This window comes from Setaria italica, chromosome VIII (assembly GCF_000263155.2).
Source record: "Setaria italica strain Yugu1 chromosome VIII, Setaria_italica_v2.0, whole genome shotgun sequence".
Lineage (NCBI taxonomy): Eukaryota > Viridiplantae > Streptophyta > Magnoliopsida > Poales > Poaceae > Setaria > Setaria italica.
In genome coordinates this window covers 12,560,434-12,570,036 of record NC_028457.1, presented here as the reverse complement: position 1 = coordinate 12,570,036, position 9,603 = coordinate 12,560,434, and positions in this window count along the sequence as shown.

Sequence of the window (9,603 nt, the reverse complement as noted above, 5' to 3'; positions counted from 1 at the left end):
ACTTGCATGGTTGGATTCATAGTCCCCACAGAACATTAGGTAGCTTTTTGAGCCATTTGCCTCCTTTTGTGTTGCCGATATCGTGTAACCTTTTCTTGAGTGCTTTGAGTATCATGCCGTTGGCACGCTCGACTTGTCCATTGGCCCGTGGGTGAGCAACTGAGACATATCGGACGTCAATTCCACTATTCTCGCAATATTCCCAGAAATCGTGGTTGTTGAAGTTGGATCCCAGATCAGTGATTATTCTGTTCGGAAAATCGTAACGGTGTACAATTTCATCTAAGAAGTCGAGGACTCGGTCTGCCTTGGGGCAAGTGACTGGTTTGACCTCGATTCATTTGGTGAATATGTTGATGGCCATGAGTACTCGGTTGAATCCTCCTAGCGCAGTTGGCAGTGATCCTATCATGTCTAACCCCCAGCAAGCGAAAGGCCATGTTGGAGGGATTGTGATTAGTTTGTAGGCGGGGACATGTTGCTGTTTAGTGAAGAATTGACAGCCTTGGCATTTTCAGACCAATTGTTTTGCATCGGCCAATGCCATGGGCTAGTAGAAACCTGCTCGGAAAGCTTTGCCTACGATTGTTCATGAAGACACGTGGTTGCCATAGATTCCTTTGTGGATTTCTTCCAAGATTTCTTAGCCATCTTCTCAGGTGACACATTTCATGAGTACCCCTGATGATGCGCTTTTTCTGTAGAGCTTGTCTCCGACTAGAACGTAGTTTTTTCCTCATCTGCAGATTTGCTCGGCTTGATTTTTGTCAGATGGTAGCTTGTAGTCTTTGATGTAATCGATGAAGGGTGACCTCCAATCGACCTGTATCATCATGATTTCCTAATTAGTTTTTGTAATCTTGACCACTGGTGGTGTGATTTGTTCTGGTATGGACGGTTTATGGAGTTCGTGTACAAAAATTCCTGCTGGAACTTCTGCATGAGTTGAGCCCATTTTTGATAATACGTCCGCGGCTAAATTGTTATCGCGGACAACATGATGAAATTCCAAGCCTGAGAACTTGTTTTCTAGTTTATGGACTTCTTTGCAGTAGGCGTCCATGTTTTCCTTGTTTTGATCCCAATCGTCATTGACTTGGTTACTAACGACTAGTGAGTCGCCATATACTAGTAGTCGCTTGATTCCGAGGGAGATCGCGAGACGAAGGCCGTGTAGCAGTGCTTCATACTCGGCTTTGTTGTTTGAGACTTCCCATAAGATCTGAAGTACGTATTTGAGTTGGTCACCTTTTGGAGAAATTAAGAGTACTCCTGCCCTGGCTCCTTTGAGCTTGAGGGAGCCGTCGAAGTACATAACCCAGTGTTCTGGCCTCTCGACTGGTGTTGGTATTTGGTTTTCTGTCCATTCAGCCATGAAGTCGACCAAAGCCTGAGATTTGATAACTGTCTTTGGTTTAAAGTCTAAAGATAAAGATCCGAGCTCTACTGGCCATTTGGAAATTCTACCAGTGGCATCTCTATTGTGGAGGATTTCGCCGAGCGGGAAGTCGATGATGACTGAAATGCTGTGTTCTTGAAATTAATGTCGTAGCCTCCGTGAAGTGAGTAGAATTGCGTAGAGCAGCTTTTGTATTGGCGGGTACCAGGTTTTGGAGTCCGAGAGTACTTCGCTAACGAAGTACACGGGTCTCTGGACTTTATAAACATGGCCTGGTTTAGATCGTTCGACTACTACTGCGGTGCTGATGATGTGAGTAGTAGCCGCTATGTATAGGAGCGAGTCCTCGTTTGGGGTTGGAGCGGTGAGGACTGGTGGTTTTGACAGAAAGTCTTTGAGTTTGGTCAATGCTTTGTCTGCCTCTTCTATCCATTTAAACTTGTCGTTTGAGAAGCCTGAAGAAGGGTAGTCCTCGTTCTCCAAGTCTCGAGATGAATCGATTAAGGGCTGCCATGCAGCCTGTGAGTTTCTATACATCTTTAATGCTAGCTGGTGCGTGCATATTTGTGATGCTAGATATTTTCTTTGGGTTGGCCTCAATGCTGCAATGGCTAATAATGAACCCGAGTAGTTTGCTAGAAGGTACACCAAAAACGCATTTGGTAGGGTTAAGTTTCTAGCGGAAAGCGCGTAGGCTTGAGAAGGTTTCCTCCAAATCGACGATTAGGTCCTCCTGGTTTCTTGCTTTGACGACTACGTCGCCCACAGAAGCTTCTATGTTGCGATGCAATTGTTTTTGAAAGCACATCTGTATAGCGAGTTGGTAAGTCGCACCCGCGTTTTTTAATCCAAATGACATTGTGTTGTAGCAAAAAGCCCCAAATGGAGTGATGAAGGCTGTTTTATCTTGATCTTCTTCTTTGACGCTTATTTGATGGTAACCTGAGTAACAGTCAAGAAAGCATAGTAAATCGCACCCGGCAGTAGAGTTGACTACCTGGTCGATCCTGGGTAGTCCAAAAGGGTCCTTTGGACAATGTTTGTTGAGATCCATGTAATCGACGCACATTCTCCATTCATTATTTTTCTTGCGAACGAGTACAGGATTGGCTAGCCAATCAGGGTGGAAAACTTCTTTGATGAACCCTGCCGCGAGTAGTTCGGCTAACTCCTTTTTGATTGCATCTCGTCTATCTTGGGCGATCCTCCGGAGGCGCTGTCGTTTTGGGGTAGCTTTAGGATCAACATTTAGCGAATGCTCGATTAGTTCCTTGGACACACCAAGCATGTCAGCTAGCTTCCAGGCAAAGATATCGTGGTTAGCCCAACGGAAACTGATGAACGCGATTTCCTATTTAGGATTTAGCCCTGTCTCAATCAGAGCTGTCTTAGAAGGGTCGCCGGTCTAGAGATCGACTGTTTTGAAGTCTTTCTCACTTGTTGGCTTCACTTTTGCTGGTCCCGACTTGTTTTCTAGGATTTCAAATTCTGTTGGGTGAAGTTTCTTTAAAGCTGAAAAAACTTGTTGCATAGGGCTGGGTGCTTGAGAGGTTGCTGCAATTTCCACGGCTTTGGTGTCGCATTCATAGGATCGCCTTAGGTCTCCTTGTAGCGTTAGTTCTCCCTTGGGCCCTAGCATTTAGAGTACCAAGTAGACGTAATGTGGTATAGCCATGAACTTAGCCAAAGCTGGTCTCCCGAGTATGGCGTGGTAAGAGGTCTCGAAGTCAGCGACTTCAAATCTGATGTACTCGATTCGGTAATGTTCCTTAGTGCCAAAAGTAACTGGTAGGACGACTTGTCCTAGTGGTATGGCGACGTTTCCTGGTACAATTCTGTAAAAGGGGGAGTCTGTTGGAGTGAGCATGTCCGTGATGTCAAGACATTTTTCTTAGCGTTTTGGTGAAAATAATGTTGAGTCCACTTCCGCCATCGATGAGTACTTTTGTCAGGTTTGAGCCTGCAACGATAGGATCAAGTACTAGGGGAAATTGGCTTGGTTGTGAAAAGTTTGTCCATTGGTCCCTTCTGTTGAAGGTTATGGGTACCCCAGACCATTTTAGCGGTGTTGGATCTGTTGGTTCGATGGCCATGATTTCCCTGAGTACCAATTTACTGGATCGCTTGGATGCGGTAGCCGGGATTCCCCCAAAAATGACGTTGACTATTTTGGAGGCGGTCTGGAAGTCTCCCTCTCCTTCTTCATCTTTATGGACTTTGTTTTTGCCCTTATCTTTTTTCTGGTTATACTCCTCGAGAGGTGGTGGTGCGGGTAAATCTTGCATTACTCGGCGCATGCTGTAGTAGTCTATTGCTGAATGTTTGCTATTTGGGTGCCATGGGCACTGTTTTTTGAGTAATTTGGTGAAGCTTGGTCCGCCATCGTGTTTGCGGGATCCTTTCTTTCTTGAGTTGGCCATGGAAGCAATGGTGTTGTCAGGTTTCCGTTTGCAATTTTGGTTGCTCGAAAAGTTGTTTCGAGTATCGTTGTGTCGGTTCCTGTCCTGTTCATAGATGTTATTGTCGCGCCCGCGGTTGCGATGGGAGCTGAATCGTTCACACTCTTTGTCTTCTTCATCTGCCCATTGTTGCACCATGAGTTTAAGGTCTTTGACAGTGACTGGTCATCGTCTGCCAAAATCTTGGTATGAACGACAATCATAGAGGCCATTTTGGAAGCACTCGATGACGTCTGCTTTTGAAATGTCGACTATAGTGGCCTTCTTTTCGAAGAATCGCCATAGGTAGTCGCCCAGTGTTTCGCCTTCTTTTTGTTTTACTTGACTTAGGTCGATCTTGTTGCCTAGTCTGGTCATGGAGCCTGCGTAGTTGTTGATGAAAGCCTTTGTCAAATTCTCCCAAGAGTCAATTGTTCTAGGCTTGAGTGATTCAAGCCATGTTAGAGGCGCGAGTTCCATGCATATGAGAAAATGGATGACTTTGGTGTCATTATTGCCTCCGGCTGCTTGGACTGCCAATGAGTAGCATTGGAGCCATTGAATTGGGTATTGCTTGCCATCATACTTGGTGATTCCTATTGGCTTGAATTTTTCGAGTAGTCTTGTCCTCATTACCTGAGTTGTGATGGCAGGAAAGTGGTTGCAGTTCTCGACTTCTCGTTCGCGGTGACTATTTATTATTTCCCGTAGATCGCTGAAATTTGATACTTCGTGATTTTTCCTGATATGGTGAGGACTTTTTGCAAAATTGGTGCAGCTGGCCTCTCCAACATCCTAATGTCGTACTGGAGCTTTGTGTTTGCTGTGCCCTTGGCTAAGTTGCCTTGGTTGGTTGATTACCTTGTTGTTTCTCTAGGTTTTGTGAGGGCCATTGTCAACTGCAGCACCCCTACTGCCCTCTTGATGAGCTAAGTTGCGGGGGACAGATGGGATTGGTGATTCTTTATCGAGTAGTTTGTATGCTTGGTCTGCGAGTTGCGCAATTAGTCCATTGCCTCACTGTGCAAGTTGAGCTATTATTTCATTGTCTCTATTTTGAGGTATGAGAGTTGATATGAGGTTGATTGAGGCAATTGTTGCAAGTGGAGTGTTGTGTTCCTAAGCTTGTACTGCATCGAATGCTCTTTCAAGGTTTGTGATGGGAATGTTTGTGGCTAGCAATTGTCGGCGTTCAGCTCGAGTAATGTTTCGTATCCTTCTTTGGTTTCTTTGATCGAAAGTTTCATCTTGTGGAGCGTTAGCTGATGACTCATCCTCTGAAACGTTGTTGAGCTGCGCTATCCATCGAGGGGTTCTCTGTTGGCTAGTACCCACATTATTATTTTGAGTGAGGACAAAGACTTCTCTGTCTGGGTAGTAGCTTCCAGAGCTTGATGTTGCGATTTCTGTAGAGCTCTCCTCGCGGCTTGAAGTGAGCGGGACGCCTTCTTGGTACGAAAGGTTGTCTATGTGAGCGACAAGGCGTGACTCGTAGTTGCGGGTAAGGAGAGATGGCCTCATTCCTGGCCAGTGAACGAATCTGCCTTGCGATCTTGAAGTTATTACCCAGGCCTTGGGCTGGCCTTGATAACAGGATTTCTTGGATGTAGTCCGAGTTGAAGTCGTAGTCCTTGTCTTCTCCGTGTTCGAGTTGAGTTCGAGTGAGGAGACTTTGGTAGACTTCGGCTGTATTGCGGAGTCCGTATGGGAATGGTTTTGCAGTCAAAATCGCTGACTTTGAAAATTTTGCTTTTCTTTATAAAATCCCCCGTTTTTGGCTAAGGAAAACTTTTGTCAAGGGGTTTCTTCTCCTGGATGCTGATGACCTAACGCTAAAACGATCCAGCGCCGTCAGCGATGCAGAGCCAGGATCCGAAAACAAAGGTTGCGCCTGCCTCAAAGGTGAAAGCAGGCTTGATAATGACAGGTGGCATTGAACTCGTGCAGAGAAACTCGACGACTCCCCTACCTGGCGCACCAGCTGTCGGTGTTTCAGACCGGCAACCCGCCTAGGGGGTACCTTAGGTGGTCTTTTGTGCAGTGGGTGTCGTCGAGAATCAAGGAGTTAATGGTGACGCAAGGAACACAATTTAGACAGGTTCGGGCCGCTAGATCGCGTAACACCCTACGTCCTGTGTGTTGATTGTATTGAACTCGGGTGAGTTCAGAGAGTTGTCTTTGAGGGGGTCCTTGCCCGCCCTTATATAATTGGGGGAGTAGGGTTACAAGCTAGAATCCTAGTCGGGTACGGTTACAGAGTTCTACTCGGTGTAAACCGAGTAGTTTCCATATGCATACCTAACTAGTCTTTGGGAGTCCGAGTGGGATACGCTTCTTTGCCGCGTAGCCCCTGAGTCTTGATTTCGTCCGAGTACGCCCCTTAGTAGGCGGCACAAGGCCTACTCGCGGGCCTGGGATGCATGCTCGACACTCCCGACCGCTGCGTTGCCCAAGGAGATGTCACAAGTAGTCTCGTTATGCTTGCCGTACCCTCTCTCGACCCCTTTGCCCCCACCAAGCCCCTCTCCACACCCAGCTGCCATACAGCCCAACACCAGCAAGCTGCTGGTGCCGCTCCGACCACCTCTTGGCCAACCTAACCACCCAGACGGGTGCGTCATGCACTCCCAACCACCCCCATATACTTTTCATAGCCCCAGAACCCTCCCGACTCGCATCCCCCTCCTAACCGCGCCTTCGCCGCTACTCTGCCAAGCTCACCGGCCGCCACCATCCCCTCCTGGCTCCCAGGCCTACCTCCACTGACTCGCCATCGGCTCCTCTCCCTCCACGGCCACCCCTTGCCTCCGCTCGAAGCTAAAGCTAGCCGGCGTGGGGACCTTCGGCAAGCTCCCCTGCTTGCTGCCACACCCTGGTGCCCAAACCGGCGGCGCTCTTGCGTGGCGATCACATGGCGGCCATGCCAGCCCCGGCCCTACTCACTAGCCTCACACACCCGCCACACCACCGCTCTATCGATGCCTCGTTAGCCACCCCCTCCTCCATACACCCAGTCCACATGGACCATAGACCCATGCACCACCCTAGCCCACACCTCCACGCCTACGGCTCACAGCACAGTAGCCACCAGCACACCCCCACTAACCACGCTGACCCGGCCCACCCTCAACCAGAATAAAAATGCTAGGTACACCCAGCAAAACGTACACACAAGGTTAAATCATCCAATTCTTTTATCCAAAAATCACACTGAAATCCCTAAAAATACTAGATAAACTTATAAACATAATAGAGCCATCCAAACTATTTTTGCACATCTCTAAGGTCTAAAACTAAATAAAACCATTTTCAGCCAATAGAAAAGCCCCATAACTATACCCCAAATTTCACCTTTTGCATTTCTTAGCTCCAAAAATATACAATAACTTCCTAAAAATACTAATATATCTTCTAGGCACATTCATGAGTTCACATGCTAGGACTCATGCCATAAACCCCCAAAACTTTGGAGCCACGTAATAAACCTATAGAAATCCTATTGTCTTTATAATAGAAATTATGCCTAATTCCCAAATAATTTCTAAAAGCTTAAGAAATCCTTAAGAACATACCCAAACCCATGAAGAAACCCACATGAAGTGTAGGGAATCACAAGAAACTTAGGAAAGATCGTCTTAGTCCTATCCCATAGCCCAACCCCCTTCCAAACCCTTCTTAAAACCCTTCTGTTGAGCTTTGGATTACTTTGAATGGTGATTGATTGCATGATTATTCTTCTATTTAATAGTAATTTAAGTCCTCTCCAGAAGATCGCGTTCCACCTCAATGTTAGACATCCATATAAGGGTTCGGGTTCTCCACTCAACAAGTCTTAACACCAACCCCTTGATCATGCTTTAATTCCATCATTTATAATACTAAAATTAACCAAGATAATAATATGGTATTGCATATTTCATAAGCCTCTTAAAATATAAGTTTAAGCATATTCCTAAAAGCAAGCTCTCATTCCTCCTTGTTTAAAACCCTAGGAATGGCCTTGTGTTCAAGGCCTAATAGATCATATATATATTTTCTGTTGTCAACTTAATCCTTTAGGTGTGAGTTGTGGCAAAGGAAATGAACTATAAAATTTGACTAGCAATCAGCTAAGGAGGACGCGAGGTAAGTTGGGTAGCCCGCAAGGGACTCCTATTGAACGTTAGCTCGGTCATTTAAGGACTTGTTTATTGAGCAAGTCTTTCTAGTGCATATGTGCAACCATGTGAGCCAAAAAGTTATAGCCTTCGCGAGTGCCTATTTATGTGAGGACTTGTTTCACACCCCATTACAGAATCTAGTAAATCATCCCAAGGGGCCACGGTGGGCAACGATGGACTGGAGCAGGACCTTCGCATAGTCCTAGGTCCGACAGAACACGGGTCATTGGTTGAGGTCTGGAGGACCTATTTAATATCATATTATGATGCATCTTTTCCCGGAATTGTCCCTGAGTGGACGTTGAATGGCCCCTGCTTAGGCCCTAGTGTTGTCCGTGGATGGAGCTAGAGGATGTCATCCAGAGATGGACGCTGGTGGGTATAGGTCTCATAGGGTAGTACCGCCAAAGGCTGGGTATAGGTCTCATAGGATAGTATCGCCAAAGGCCTTGGTATGAGCTATATGATCGTATGGGTAAAGTGTACGAGCTCAGCAGAGTTAATTAATCTATTCGAATATCCGAGATTCTCGGTCAAGAAATCACATGGTCAAAACTCTCTTTGATTAGTCACACCCTTTTGTATAAATGTAGAGAACTGGGTGTAGATGCCCGTACTTCTGAGATAAGTAGGATCCTGATGATCACTACCATTAAAAATGGGGAACTAGTAGGGGAGGCTTGTTTCCCCCTTCAGGACCACAACAACATTATTATATTGACAACTTCCCCTTTAAAGCTCAAATGTTGTTACACTTTGCATATAAATAATCTTCTGCATACAATTCTAGCCCTTCCTTGATCTATGTCATTAACTGTTGTACGTTAAGAGATTTGCTAAGTACTTTTGGCAAAAGTACTCAATCTTTCTTGTTTTGCCAGGTTACCTAGGGAGCCAGTTTTCATCCTTCCACTGCGTCTTGATTGCTGCCTTCTACTCCTTAAAGGTGATGATACACCGGCATACTTCCTTCTATTTTCTCTTCTCCTACTTTGATGATCATCCCGCTAAACGCTAGTGCCGGATTTTGGTCTAGGAAATGGTACTATATTGCTTAAGTGTGGATGCCCGAGGGGCAGACCCCACAACCTTGCACTGATCGACCTCCTCCCCCTGCGTAGACAACACCGGTGACAACAACTTCGACCATCCTTGTGCGGGTCACTGATGCTGGCCGTAGGCATAGATGGGGCTGGAGCTGTGCGAGGCAGACGGGAGCGGAACAGGGTTGTGAGAGGAGGGAGGAGGTCCGGTCTAGCGATGCACCAGTGGCGGTGGCTAGGGGTGGATGTGGACAATGCGATATATCATCACATCGAAGGAGAGGATCTAAGGAGGGAGTGAAGGACAGAGGTGGTGGTACCGGTGCGGTTTGGAGACGCAGAATTATGCGTGTGCAGTGGTTCACTACGGGAAACAAGAAAATCGCCGAGTGCCAGGAGCACTCAGTGAAGGGCGAAATACACTCGGCGAGCCATTTGCCGAGTGTAACACTCGGCAAACGGCACACGGCAAACTCTGTGACGGCAAACAAGGATTTGCCGAGTGTTTTCTGTCACGCACTCGGGAAAGACTTCCCGAGTGGCCAGAAAACACTCGGCATACA